General features: G+C 44.2%; 2 long non-coding RNA genes across 3 annotated transcripts in view; one reads left to right on the forward strand and one right to left on the reverse strand.

Moving 5' to 3' along the window:
• LOC139057213 (uncharacterized) overlaps positions 1-9526 on the reverse strand; it is a 67192-nt gene extending 57666 nt beyond the window's left edge. Inside the window, exon 1 of the long non-coding RNA XR_011512641.1 lies at positions 9443-9526. This is a non-coding gene — a long non-coding RNA (uncharacterized lncRNA). The remainder of the gene's footprint in view (positions 1-9442) is intronic.
• Positions 1-11726, forward strand: part of LOC139057204 (uncharacterized) — a 31343-nt gene extending 19617 nt beyond the window's left edge. For both annotated transcript variants that reach the window (XR_011512639.1, XR_011512640.1), the window contains one exon: positions 10554-11726. This is a non-coding gene — a long non-coding RNA (uncharacterized lncRNA). The remainder of the gene's footprint in view (positions 1-10553) is intronic.
• Positions 11727-13988: the final 2262 nt, after the last annotated feature.

Consider the following 13988-nt stretch of genomic DNA (forward strand, 5'->3'; position numbering starts at 1 on the left):
GCAGTCTATTTTCTTCTTCGATTAGGATATGTTGTTGTATTGTTGACTTTCTGCCTAATCATTTTATGTGGTTCCAAAATATCCTAGGTGCGGCCTTCTTTTTCTCACGTATTTCTGAAGACCAACGTTCACTTTCACCTTTTATCTTTGCTCGCACCAGTATTTGAACCATAGACTTTTCCTCGTGGTATATTTCTCATTTACTGGCTACTTCATCCTGCGGCAACTGCACCTTCATCTGCACCTGAGGGGATAGCTCGCGCAAGTATTCCACCCACTTCGCCAAGCGCTGTCCTAGCCCTGTCCCTTTCCTGTTTAGGAGGTCATTTATCCCACCTACTACTATGACAAGGTTGCGCACATGGGCATTTTATGCGAGCTTTTCTTTCGCTCGCTCCCTGACAGAACGTAGTGTCTGCCCTGGAAATGTCCCTGCCGCCACTCTTTTACCGCATTTCACCCTCTCCCCAATTGCGTCTGAGCAGGTAGGCAGGTTTGAGTCGCGGGCGATAACTACCATTTCGCTCTCTACTACCTATGCCTGCTTCCCTTAAGTTCTTTTCCGCGTGATTTGGATTCGACAAGGGTGATTGACCCCTGCGCTCCTGCTTTTTTCCCGTGGCGGCCTCAAGGTAAGCACTGCTCTTTCCAGCTAACCCCTCACCATGTTGCACGCATTTCACGTACTTTGCTGGCACTCCCTCTGCTGTCAGGTCAGGGCACTGCGTTCTATTGTCATGACCATTCTCGTTCACAATGACGACCCTGTTCAGCTTTTCGTCGGCTTTATGAAGTCTTTTTTTCCATTACCTTCCGGACATCACGCTGCCTATTTAGCTCATTTTTGAGCTTTTCAACTTGTTTGACAAGCTCTTCCTTGAAAGCCTCCATTTTCTTCAGCGTAGCATCGACATCACAGTGTGTGCCGATTGACTCGACCCCTTCTCTATTCTCATCCGCTCCCTTATCTGCCTTGAGGGACCCCCCGCACACTGCCCGCTTTCCCGGCTTTCTTGCCATGTATTGCACGCCTTTTTCTAGCGCAGATATGATAAGATAATAGTATAATAATAGAGAGCACGTGCCTTCTACCAAGAACCGATACACACAGGATCTAAATCCTTGAGGTGTCGCAAAGTAATTCTCCTCAATGTTTTAAAAGTAATCAATGCCACAGAGACTTAAGGTATGACACGTTTCCGCACATGTTCAACCACGCAGCCACGCTGTCACTTTCCTACCTAAACAGGCACAGTAAAACCACTAATAGCTATTAGTCTTGCCACTCCCAGGCCACACTTTAAAGGCTATAAAGACGCAACGTCCCACCCGGTTGCACGTGTTGAACTACGTGGCGCGAGAGGATGTTCTGACTATCCTGAAAAACCAAATGTACACGAAACACACCGGCGCACATGAAACGAGAGAGACAAAAAAAAGAAAACTACCTAATTATTATTCAAAGGCTAAAAAATCAGCAAATCAAAAACAGAAGCAAGCTCAAAGCGTGCAGAAAAGGATGATTTTGCCGCCGCCACCGAGCCCGCCACGGATCGTAAAAAGCACGTCCATTCGCCACAAGATCTCGAGCTCGACTCCACATGGAGGGCCGCTGCGGTGGAGGCGAGCGCCATCTAGAGGTACTACAAGGAAGCGGAAGCGTAGCTCCATAACCCCCGAGATACTCAGGCGCAGGCGCGTGAAAATGGCAGACGCCGTGGCCGGTCTATGAATGGTGGAAACGCTCTTTGAATTTTCGTGTAACAAAATTACATTTCCTTGTATTGTCAAATTACAATCCCACGCTACCATGTCTTTAGGCTGTGCGTCAGTAGTACTTTACGATTTTTCTACCTATTTTATTGTGAGGCATTAGATTAGTTCAGTAGTTTCCTTGCGCCACATGGAGGGCCTGCGTATGAGTGGTTCGAGAATATTCCTGCCCAAATGAAATCCGCCGCTGGATGCCGGTCGCCTACACCGGATGTTGTGTGACACGTGGCTGTTAACGCTATAGCATTAATAACCCTTAGGAACTCATATTCCTTCCCAAGGGGCAGCTATGTTGCGTTCATGAGGTAGCTTGTCATCAAGGGCCGTTTTTCGTTCGTGAATCTTGAAAGATTACAATTGGACATATTCAGGGTCATTCCAAGTGGAACACCAAGACATAACATTGTTCAGATTCCTTAGTAACTGTTCACTCTCCGCTTCACATGAGATTTCATGGTTTATACAATAATATCTGCATATAGCCTAACATGGCAAAAGAAATGTTCACTTAGATCATTAATAAATATCCGAAAAAGCAGAGGCCCCAAGACGGATTCCTGTGACACACCTGATAATACAGAAACGTCAGATCAGCGGACACCACTAGGAATTATGCATCGGTTTCTTTCGAAAACATAAGCTTTCAGCTACTTAGGTGGTATTGTATGCTAAGACAGCGTTTGTAGTAACAGGGCATGAGATGCTGTATAGAATCGTTCTTGAAAATCTAAAAATACGCAGCCCACGTGCATACCGGAGTCGATAAGTGCTGCGATATTATGACAAAATTAGATCAACTGAGTGTCACGAGAAAAGCCAGCCGTGAAATCATGATGCGTTGGAGCAAAATACAGCTACTTTCCTGAACTTGTGCCATTAAGTTTTTATAAATGATATGTTCCAATGCCTCGCAGGCAACGCTTGTGAGTGAAATAGGCCTGTAGTTGCGCGTTATTGTTTTTGTACTGCTTTCTTTAATTGGAATAACATGTGCACTTTTCCAGTCCGGGGACAAAGCGCCTACTTGGATGGATATCTGAAACAGCAGAGTTAGGAAAGGGGCTACAAACAATGGGCAGTTATTTAGCATACAATTTGAAATACAGACAGGACTGAGAGCCGAGTGAACGCTTACCTTCCGTCGTAATGATACGATGCCATCTTCCCACAGCTCAATTTCCCTCATCTGTGTGAACTCTCTGACGTCATGCAATCCAGTACCCTCGACATTTGAGCACAAGAACAGAGAATGAAAATAAGCATTGGAGGCTTCAGCTTTTGCCAAGTTATCAGTGCCGTAGGTTTTGTCATCCATGACATCAGGGATCGCGCCACCGGAATTCTTTTTGCTTTTGACATTTCTTGTTTTTCTGATGGCTAAAAACAGGTGAATTCATTGGAGGCTTGTGGTGCCTTCTATATGCGGTGAGGAACGAGGGTGCATTGTTTTCTGTACTCACGAATCCAATAGTTCTTAATTTGTACTTAAACCACGGAGGTTGGCTGCACCGTGGTACACAAAGTATTTTAGTTCTCTTCAGGGGAGCATAAGTTGCACTTTACGGCCACTCTAAGTGCTCCAGTTGGCGCTGTAAACTGTAAAGTAGGGATTCTTGGTTTCATTTCTGAATCGCAGTACACAGATGGGTTTAGTTAGCGATACGTACCTATCAACACTCGGTTGGACCTGTTGCAGGGTGTGCCATATGGATGAAGGAAGGCTGTTGCAGGCGACTGAGTCATCACAACGCTTCTAATGACTTGGCTCTCCATATTAACCGTAGAACATTTTTCAGGTGATTCATGTTTAGGCATTTCTAAAGTACGTACTATACACGACGCGCAGCCGAGCGAAGGGCCATAAACAATGCTTTTCTGAGTACCTGTCTCGGAGAATGGCAAGAGTAGTAGCAAATTTATTTTTGACAATAAGCGCACAAAATTAAGCAGTAATATAACGCCCACATTAGACTACAACTCCTGAGAGCAATACGAAGCTTTATAAATGTTTCATAGGCAGTATCTAATTAATATACGGGTAAATAATGTTGACACCAAATTTTATGAATGCTGTTCTACCATAAATATATAGTTAAAGCAATGCCTACGAATTACATTATTTTGCTGGCATTTCTTTTCAAGAGAATTTAGGGACAGGCATGGGCATCTGTGCAATGCAGGCGCGGTAAATCCTTAGAAAGGTACGTACCTTTCCATATCCAAGCAGCAATGTTTCACGCATTCAGTGTCTTAGAAACGGAAATAGCAGTTCCAATGTGACATCAGCAAGTAGCCCAAACAAGGAGCTCTAGGATGGTGAATTTTTATCTAATGCATGTCAACACAGCCCGGCATCTATAGTTTGACACCGAATCAACAGCCGCCGAAAGCTCGCGTCAATCACATTTCTCGCACTGCACGAGTTGCTGCCAGCTTTTGAAATACCACAAAAACAAGGAGAAGCAGGCGATATTGCTACTAGTGCCATCATCCAAGTATGCAATGGATTGCACGACCAAACCCAGTATTCGCTGACTACTTGTTTTGCAGTTTTCTTCGCTCACGTCGAGTCTGCTCAGTTTTATCTGTCGCGTTGGGTGGTCCTTGTGCTTACCGGGGTGCTTGCACAGAAACAGGCACTTCCTATATCCTTTGGTGACATCTGGAGGACCCTTTACACAGGCGACTAGCAAATGCCGAGATCGAACGGGGTCGCTTTCATTCGTGCAGAGCAGCGAGGGACAACTCAGTTGGCGGCTTGCAATCTGATTGGTACGCGATGAGGAATTCCAGCAAAAGTGGTGGCATAAATCGGTGTGGGGTGCAATTCATTACCGCCGAATGACTCAGTGTTAACGATCCTTACAGGGTCTCTCAGGAGGCCACACAGCAAATTTTCGTTATACGCTGGAAACGGTCACGCGCCCTCTATGGAGCACTCTACTGCAATAATTTTTCAAATTGGTTCATTGTGACCACAGAAATTTTTGAAGTGCCGCGGACTCATGATTAAAGGAGGCGAGCTTCAGTGTCAACAACGACGCTCTCAAGACTTGCCCCGTCTACCTTCTACAATAAAACTTCCATACACGCGTCCTCCCATACCGGAGCGTCACGGTCCCCGCCTACTTCTTTTGTTCTTACGTTTTTTTGTGCGATGCACATCGGAAGATGGTCTCGCGCGCGTATTTTTTTTTTTTTTTTATAGAATACTGTCAATCCCCCATGGGGATTTTTACAGGCGTGAGCAACAAGTCACATCAACTAACACTACTAAAACATTCAATAAATGAGTACATAATGATTGGAGACTATTCAAGAATAGCAGTAGTACATTCATACATAATAATACACACAACGAAACCAATGTACATCAACCAGCAGGAAAATAAAAAAAATGCAGAGTAGAAGGCATCACTCAAATACAGAATGCACAGAACAAAAAGTGTAGGCAACTGCTTTCCTAGCTCAAACTGAATCGGGATGGATTGCATGACGAAAGCAATGTGGTTACTTATATTAACAACTTTTAGGCTCATGCAGCATGCTCAATTAAATCCATAAACTTTGCTAGTGTTGGCTGCTGTTTTGTGACTACATTCAGTGCATTCCATTCACGAATTGAGCGTGGGAAGAAAGAATAACGAAACGTATTATTAATAAACGGATATTCTACAAGTTCCCATGCGTGCCGTCTTCTGGTCGGTCTGGTATCACGAAATTTAAAGTAAGAGTCGGGGTTTACACGGAATTATCTATGCAATCGTTGGTATACAAATTTGAGCCGAAAAAGCTTTGCGCGACTTTCAAGGGTAGCTAGACCAGGACGCTGTAACAGAGTAGTAGGTGAATCAAGGCGTCCGTATCTGTTAAAGATAAAACGCACCGCTTTCCGCTGCACCCTTTCCCAAAATGGCGATATCGTTCGCAGCGTGAGGGAACTACCCAATACTGGCGTATTCCAAGACTGGGCGGACAAAAGTGACGCATGCAAGAAGCTTTGTTTCACCTGTAGAATATGACAAGGCCCGTTTAATGAAGAACAGTTTATTTAATTCTTTATTTGACACTTGACGCACGTGCTCTGTCCAGCTGAGATTAGACGATATTATGAGACCTAGATATTTATACTGGTTTACACTTCGAAGTGGCACATCGTTAAAGTGATATGGAAAGTCAAGCTTATACGCTTTATTTGTGATGGAAGTGAATACGGTTTTATGAATGTTTATTGTCATTTGCCAGTCTATGCACCATTGAGCTATTTTACTCAAGGCAATATTTAATTTCACCTGGTCATCGCGGTGTCGTACTTCATTATAGAGCATGCAGTCATCAGCCAAGAGCCTGAGTTTCACGTCAGCATAGTTAGCTATGTCATTTATAAATATTAAAAACAAAACTGGAGCTAATACAGATTCGTGGGGAACGCTTGATAACACTGGAGCAAGGTCGGAGGAGTGAGAGCCGTACTGTACAAATTGGTAGCGGCCAGTTAAGTAATTAGTAATCCATTGGTAAATTGGGCCATCACCTAATATGTGATTAAGTTTAAGGAGTAGTTTAGTTTGACCGCGAGACGCGGTCAAACGCCTTCGAGAAGTCGAGAAAAATTACGTCAGTTTGAATGCACTCGTTAATGCCGAGGGCCAGGTTATGCAGTGTTTCGACAAGCTGTGTAACAGTGGATAATCCAGATCTAAAGCCATGCTGATTCATATGGAGGATATTGTTCGACTCAATAAACCTTATGAGATATTTTAATACAATGTGCTCTAGAATTTTGCTGCAAGTGCAAGTGATAGAAATAGGCCGGTAATTAGAAGGAGACGCTGCATTACCCGATTTGAGTACGGGAGTAACTTTTGCGATTTTCCACTCACCAGGAACGCAACAGTCTTTCAAAGATTTGGAATATATGAGATAAAGATATCTGCTGACTGGCTCCGCGTACCGCTTCAAAAAGCTGTTGGGAATTGCATCTGGACCACTACTTTTCTTTTCATTGATGCCTAATAAGAGTGAAAGAATACCTGCCTCCGATAAAGAAGGCGTGCCTAGCAATCGATTATCACAATTGTAAAAGGAAGGATTCATTTTCGCATTACCATTATCAGTTGTGAAAACAGAACAAAAATAGCCGTTAAAATCATGAGCTCTAGCCTGATCTAGCGCATCTGGTGAAGTTGGATTAGTCCGCTTTGCATTCATGTACTGCCAGAATTTGTTAGGCGCGTTCTTAATGAACTCGTGCAATGTAGAACGACAGAATTTCTGTTTAGCATTACGGACTTGTTTCTTAAGTAATCTAGTAAAGGAATTTACTTGAGAACGGTAGCCTGCAACATTCCGTTGCTTGCTAGTTTTTCGTAACCTCTTGATTTTACGTTTAGTATGAATTATTTCACGCGTGATCCACGGATTGCGTTTGCGAGTTGATTTGTACACAGTTGGGACGAAATTACGCATACAGTGCATGACATGAAACTTGAATTTTAACCAAACCGCATCGATACTATAACGTTCATCAGTACAAAAATCATGAAATTCAGGGTACTCGTGTGCAAGGTACGTCAATATAGCGTCATCATTGGCTTTGTTAAAGACGGGTATTTGCTTTAATTGGCCACGTATTGTAGGTGGGCTAGTGGGTGGCAATGAGCATAAGACCATTTTGTGGTCGGATAGTCCATCAAGTATGTCTACTCGCGACTCATTTAAAGGTAGACTGTTACTCACAAATACAAGGTCCAAGATGGAGGATGACGTTCGCTGTACACGAGTTGGGGCGGCAACAAGCTGATCAAGGTTAAAGCCAAGCATAATGTCCAGTAGTGACCCGCCGTGGTTGCTCAGTGGCTATGGTGTTGGGCTGCTGAGCACGAGGTCGCGGGATCGAATCCCGGCCACGGCGGCCGCATTTCGATGGGGGCGAAATGCGAAAACACCCGTGTATTTAGATTTAGGTGCACGTTAAAGAACCCCAGGTGGTCAAAATTTCCGGAGTCCCCCACTACGGCGTGCCTCATAATCAGAAAGTGGTTTTGGCACGTAAAACCCCATAATCTAATGTCCAGTAGTATGCTTTGAGCTCTTGTTTCAGGGACAAGGGAACACCACTCAATCTGGGGAAGGTTAAAATCACCAGCAAGTACAATCGAGCCCCCGTGCACGTGCGATTGCATATAGTCAAGTAAAGATTCAAGGCACACGCTTTCAGCGTTCGGCGGCCTGTAGAACACGCCCACTTTAGCGATCTTGTCTTGAAGATGCACGTTGCACCACAGAGCTTCAGTATCTTTTACGTCGGACATAGTAGAAAAGTGGATCCCTTCCTTAAAAAGAAGCGCGACACCCGTCATTCCCTGTCTTTGCGCACTATCGCAGATCCTGGGGGTACAACTTCCTTATCGGAAATACCGGAATGCAGCCATGTTTCTCTGATACTGACGATATCAGGTGCATGTGCCTGGAGTATTCCTTCTAGCTGATCTACCTTATTAATGAGACTGCGAGCATTTATGTTGATTATTGTTGCTGACTTCGGCTTCTCGTGATACGTGGCTCGCTTGGTAGATCTTTTTTCATTGCCTTCTGCTTGGCGTTTTTTGGTTACCGCCATCATTTTATTGCTGTTTTCGTCCCAAGAAAAGAGCCTTCCTTCTACCTTAACCTTATCATACGCAAGGCGTACTTTTTCCTGTCGATCACGATTTTCTTTCGTGTGAGCCCACAGCTTCCTTTTAATTTCTCGGATAGGCTGGGAAAAATCCTCACCGATGTAAATTTTGGAGCCTTTCAATTTTGAGCAGTATTTCACAATGTTAGTTTTATCTTGGTAATCAACAAGCTTCATTATGATAGGCCTGGATTTTCGCTCATCGCCCTGCTTTGGCCTACCAAGACGGTGAATGCGTTCGACTCCCGATATCGTTACGCCAAGTACAACCTCGAAAATTTCCTTAACTACAGTTGTTTCAAGTACTTGAGTCGACTCGTTTTCTCGTTCCTCGACACCATATACGATCAGATTAGAACGACGGCTTCTGTTTTCGAGGGCATCTAGATTTTTGGCCATAATTTCAATACTACATTCAAGTTCAGCTACTCTGTTGACACAGTGAGTCACTTTAGTCTCAAGGCTAGCAATTTTCTCTAGCTTTTTATCAAGCGCATTATGTTTTTCATTCGTTTCTGCTCAGCCATTCTTTATTTCACCCGCGATAAGCTTCAATTGAGCGGCCAGCTCTTCAAGTGTGGGTCCCGGAGTACCCGCCGTGGTTGCTCAGTGGCTATGGTGTTGGGCTGCTGAGCACAAGGTCGCGGGATCGAATCCCGGCCACGGCGGCCGCATTTCGATGGGGGCGAAATGCGAAAACACCCGTGTGCTTAGATTTAGGTGCACGTTAAAGAACCCCAGGTGGTCAAAATTTCCGGAGTCCTCCACTACGGCGTGCCTCATAATCAGAAAGTGGTTTTGGCACGTAAAACCCCAAATATTATTATTATTATTGGGTCCCGGATTGGACACGACATCGCCACCCAGAAGCAGTAAGAACCGAATAGAAGCGCAGGAATTGCCTACCAAGTCGCAAAGGAGCCGTGGGCACAGCGGCGAAATAAGGAATACATCATTACTGCAGAAGCATTTTCCAAAATTTTTTCTCACCTGGATACACAATAGAAGTGGAATGTTAGGCGGCATTCTGACGCTGCTGCCGTGCCCATTGCCAAGCGACCCGTTGCAGGCCAGCTTTATACCAGGCAGAAGTGTAGACGCTGGTGGCGATGTGGGGACTTCCGGAGGGAGGGCTGAGGCAGTTCCAGCGCCGCCACCGATGACTTTTAAGGCCAATAAGTTCATGGTCGATTCACGAGTTGCGCCGTCGATATCCAGAAGCCATATCTGCTGCGCATCTGTGGTCGATGGGGCTCCCGTTGGTGCCGTTGGTTGCAGCAGCAGAATCAGGAGCGTCTGGATACAAAATAGAAGCGGATTGTTAGGCGGCATTCTGACACTGCTGCCGTGCCGACTGAGCTGTTGCGTTTGTTTTGTTTCGCGATCTTGCGAGCTGAGCAGAACACCTGCGTTGTTGTCTGGCTCCTTCTGCGAAATAGAGCCTTCAGTGTGTGCACGTTTTGAGAGGTTGCCCCGGCTCATGGATCCCTTCCGCGATACACGGCGTCGGTGTACCGCTGGAACCGCCGTCAGTGACAATGCCCTAACGGCATAAGTCACGGTACTGAGGTAGACGCGAGCGGCTGGAAGAGCATGATCGGGCGCAGAAAAACGGTAGGTGATTACCTAGTTTCGTTTGCTGAGTGTGTGACTGCATGACCTGGGAACAAGCAGACGAAACGGTAGCACACTCTCCTGCTACGCTCCTCAGTAAAACAGAGACACGTAGACGTGATTTCTACGTTTTACTATTTCTGTAAACTGTGATTCATCTTTTCAAGCAACCGATCAAACAAATAATCGTTTTTGCATTGAGTAATTCGCTAAGTCACATGTCACTGTGAGTGGTGTCACAGCAGTACCATTTACATAGGAGCTCTTGTGCAACTGACGTCGACTTTCCGGTAGGAGCGCGGCGCCCGCGAGGAGGGTGGACGGTGTTTCGTGCGAGATTTCAGCTCTTTGCGCGGTGCGTTGTGGTCTAATACATTGCAGGCAATATGAGTGGGCTCGGCAGCGGACAATATATGAGTGATATGGTCGGCTTGTCGACAGCAAACCAGGCGCAATGCTGAGCAACCTTTTCTGCTTTCTACTACAGGTTGCAGCTGTCTTTCTCGAAAGGCAGCTTTCACTGATCACCCACACTTCAACGACTGAGACAAGCAACGAGTGGACATGCGCCCTAAACCGTGAAAGCGGGACACGTGCCGATGCTTGCGTCGGTGACCTGGTACGGCTCCCTTTTGCCACGCTGTCCGTATCGTACCGGACTTCAGTGACCCCATGTCACGTGCACGCTCGAGCATTTATAAGAAGCTTTCAACAGCGTTCTTCATCAATGGACTCGGCAGCAGCATACCAGGAAGAATGCTGAGCAGCCCTTTCTTCTTTCTGCTATGTGTTTTAGCTGTCTTTCTCGGAGCACAGCTTTCACCAATCGGCCGCACTTGAACGACTGAGACAAGCAACGAGTGGACATGCGCCCTAAACCGTGAAAGCGGGACACGTGCGGATGCTTGCGTCGGTGACCTGGTACGGCTCCCTTTTGCCACGCTGTCCGTATCGTACCGGACTTCAGTGACACCATGTCACCTGCACGCTCGAGCATTTATAAGAAGCTTTCAACAGCGTTCTTCATCAATGGACTCGGCAGCAGCATACCAGGAAGAATGCTGAGCAGCCCTTTCTTCTTTCTGCTATGTGTTTAGCTGTCTTTCTCGGAGCACAGCTTTCACCAATCGGCCGCACTTGAACGACTCAGGCAAGCAACGAGTGGACATGCGCCCTAAACCGTGAAAGCGGGACACATGCCGATGCTTGCGTCGGTGACCTGGTACGGCTCCCTTTTGCCAAGCTGTCCGTATCGCACCGGACTTCAGTGAAACCATGTCACCTGCACGCTCGAGCATTTATAAGAAGCTTTGCAACAGTGTTTCGATTTTTTTAATTACAGACAGTGCAGGCCCTTTTCGGGCTCATGCAGGAGTGGATACTTAGCATACTAACAAGAGAAGTAAATTTAAACTAACACTATAAATAGTTGGAAAAATGTAATGCATACAACAGTGGAAGAACATGGCAATACACTGGACATGGAATGCATAAATGAATGCTCAAACAAGGCAATATCATAAACTCAGAGTGTACTCCCCTATCGGACTCGAATTTCAACATAAGTTGATGATACTAATACATTGAACAAGTGATTACAACGAGGCGGAGTTCAGCTGCCTCCTCAGATAACCTATTCCTATAATTAATTGCTCAAGGAAATAAAGGAACTTGTGAACATTATTGTGGCTGACAGCTTGTCTGATAGTTTTACTGTGGTGCGTTCTCTGATCGTTTGAAAGGATCCAGAAGATATCGTTCCCGTGATAGCTTTAGGTTCTCGTGATAAAGTTGGCAAATAAATGGTACTCTAGATATTCGCACTGCTCAAGTTTTTGCTCGTTGGCCCTATTTCGTAAGTTGCTTACACTAGATTGACGGGAGTAAACAATAAATAAAACGCAAAGCTAAATTATGTACTCTTTCGATTTTAATATTCAAGTATTGTTGGCAAGGGGTCCAAATAACCTATGCACACTCCAATTTTGGTCGTATTAGCGCTTTGTGTACATTTAGTTATACTGCAGGAGATGTATTACGCAGTTCCTTTTCAAAAACTACAATTTTTGTAGTGCACCCTGACAGACAATTTCAACATGCTGTTCCCAATTGAAGTTACTGGTAAGTGTCATGCCTAAATATTTCATTTTGCCAGTTCTGGGGATGGTAATATTACCAAAAGAGTACGTAAAGTCAAAGGGCTTGTTTTTGTTACTGAACATAATGGAAGCTGTTTTATATGTGTTTATTCTTAAGCCCCACCTTGCGCACCATGCATCAATAGAGTGTAAGGAATTATTCAGTTTAATTTGCTCATCTCGGTTATATATGTCTGCGTATATAACACGGTCGTCTGCAAATAGTTTAATCCAGATTGGTGGTTCGACGCAAAGATGAATATCATTAATATACACCAAGAAAAGGGGAGGCCCGAGGACCGAACCCTGTGGAACACCCGAGTACACTTCCAAATCTTCGGAGACACTCCCATTAATGGCAACACGCTGCTTTCAATCTCTTAAGTAAGATTCAATCCATGCCAGTACTTTCTGTTCAATGCGAATTGCCTTTAGGTATTTTAGCAAATCTGTATGAGGAACGACATCAAACGCTTTTGAATGATGAAAAACAGCATCTGTTTGCCTTTTATCAATCAATCAATCAATCTTTATTTCGGACACAAAAACAATGTTGTAGATATGTCCACGAGGTGTGGCAAAAGGAAACACGTATGTTTCCTGACAAGGCCTTCGCCTCGGGAGTACACATCAGACAGCATTTGCCCTAAATGAAGTACAGTGTACAATGATATAATACCAAATAAGTGGAACAAAACAGAAGTATTATAATACATAGGGAACACAAGCAAATGCACACTTGACATAGATTATAATGAAGTGAATAACACAGAAAGAGTAACAAGTCATACAAGATAATGCAATACGATTGTGTCACTATAGAAATATGAATATCAGAGATGAATTTATAAGCACAAGTTAAGAGATGCACTAAATACAGCGATGAATTTCATTACCTATTACACACAGGTCAAGCCCCAAATAAAATCAGATAGGATCGGGTATTTTTAACAATAGTAGTGTTATTTTATTTTTGTAAGGCGAAACAGTTTTACTGTTAAGAGGGTGATAGATTGTAGAACAATGCCTGTTACAAAGGGACATTATTTCATTATGTATTGTATGGGGACCATAGGTGGTCCGGAGTCTATGTCCAACTAAAAAATTCGTATATAAATTATATACTACATCCCGCGTTAAATATTTTTCGAAGAAAAGTGTGTAATTGTTCTTGATTTGACAATGACGAAAATTCCTAGGAAGAAACTGCAAAGGTCGGCGTAAGGTAATATTTTTAGAATCTGCAATATAAAGCTGTCCGGTAGAAATATTAAAAAAACATACTAAACGCAAAGCTCTTTTTGGAGTGCGAAGAGCCGGTCCTAGTCAGTCTTGTTGCCTAATCCCAAAACTAAACGGCCCAATATGTGAATGAATTAGTGAAAAATATAATTGTTTATTCAAATGCATCGGTATAAGATGTTTCAGCCGATACATGAAGCCTATGGACCTAGATACCTTCAAACATACAAGGGTGACACGGTCGGACCAGCTTAAATCTGATTTGGAGCAAACCCCAAGGAATCGACAGCCATTTGTTAACATTATTTCAGAACTATTGACGCCTACTTTGAGAATATGGTGTATGGGTTTATTTTTCGGAGTGAAAATCATATATTTAGTTCTTTGTTTACATTAAGTGCTATTTCATTATTATTCAGCCAAACGTATAACTCACTAAGCCAAGCATTACCTTGTGATTCCAGCAAGGCAAAATCAGGTCCGGAAAAGAAAACGCTTGTATCGTCTGCATAAATAACGATATCTGGGGTTAAAGGTATATT

The sequence above is a fragment of the Dermacentor albipictus genome, chromosome 1 (assembly GCF_038994185.2).
Source record: "Dermacentor albipictus isolate Rhodes 1998 colony chromosome 1, USDA_Dalb.pri_finalv2, whole genome shotgun sequence".
Taxonomy (NCBI): Eukaryota; Metazoa; Arthropoda; class Arachnida; order Ixodida; family Ixodidae; genus Dermacentor; species Dermacentor albipictus.